At 62.4% G+C, this 574-nt stretch overlaps 1 non-coding gene across 1 annotated transcript; it reads right to left on the bottom strand.

Annotated features, from left to right (window-relative positions):
- Positions 1-184: 184 nt before the first annotated feature.
- On the bottom strand, positions 185-303 carry LOC116217851. Its single transcript, XR_004162564.1, has one exon. It is a non-coding gene; the product is annotated as a 5S ribosomal RNA (ribosomal RNA).
- Between the last annotated feature and the right edge of the window lie 271 nt (positions 304-574).

Here is a 574-nt window from a genome sequence, read left to right as displayed (position 1 = left end):
AAGAAAGGGAAAGGAGAGGAGCGAATCAAGAAGTGAGGCAAGGAAGAAAAGGCCAAATTGACACTAACTCAGTAGGGACTACAAAACAGCATATCGGAACGCTGTCCCCAAACACAAAAGCTCACGCCTCCCGCGGCCAGCCCGCCGGCGCGGGAGCGGAGGGCAACAAAAGCCCGTCAGCAAAAGCCTACAGCACCCGGTATTCCCAGGAGGTCTCCCATCCAAGTACTAACCAGGCCCGACCCTGCTTAGCTTCCGAGATCGGACGAGATCGGGCGTTGCCAGGGTGGGATGGCCGTAGACGCTGCGTGCTCCTGCTCCGGCCCTCTTGCCAGCTGCACGCCACCGCCACCGCCCGCCACCATGGGAAAACAAGGGCCACAGCCCCAAAGCCGGCCAACCACAACGCGACCCCACGCTGCCCGCAATTCCCCGCACGTCACCCACACAACCGTACAACCCGGACCCAACCTCCCCACGCCTTCGCACATCCCCCGACATCCACCCTACCCAACACGCGTTGACCCTACGCCACTTACAACCCTGGCACGGAACGCCTCCCGGCACCGCACGC

The sequence above is a fragment of the Meleagris gallopavo genome, unplaced genomic scaffold (assembly GCF_000146605.3).
Source record: "Meleagris gallopavo isolate NT-WF06-2002-E0010 breed Aviagen turkey brand Nicholas breeding stock unplaced genomic scaffold, Turkey_5.1 ChrUn_random_deg7180001334926, whole genome shotgun sequence".
Taxonomy (NCBI): Eukaryota; Metazoa; Chordata; class Aves; order Galliformes; family Phasianidae; genus Meleagris; species Meleagris gallopavo.
Note: the sequence above shows the minus strand (reverse complement) of the source record. Positions and strands in the feature narration are given on the sequence as shown.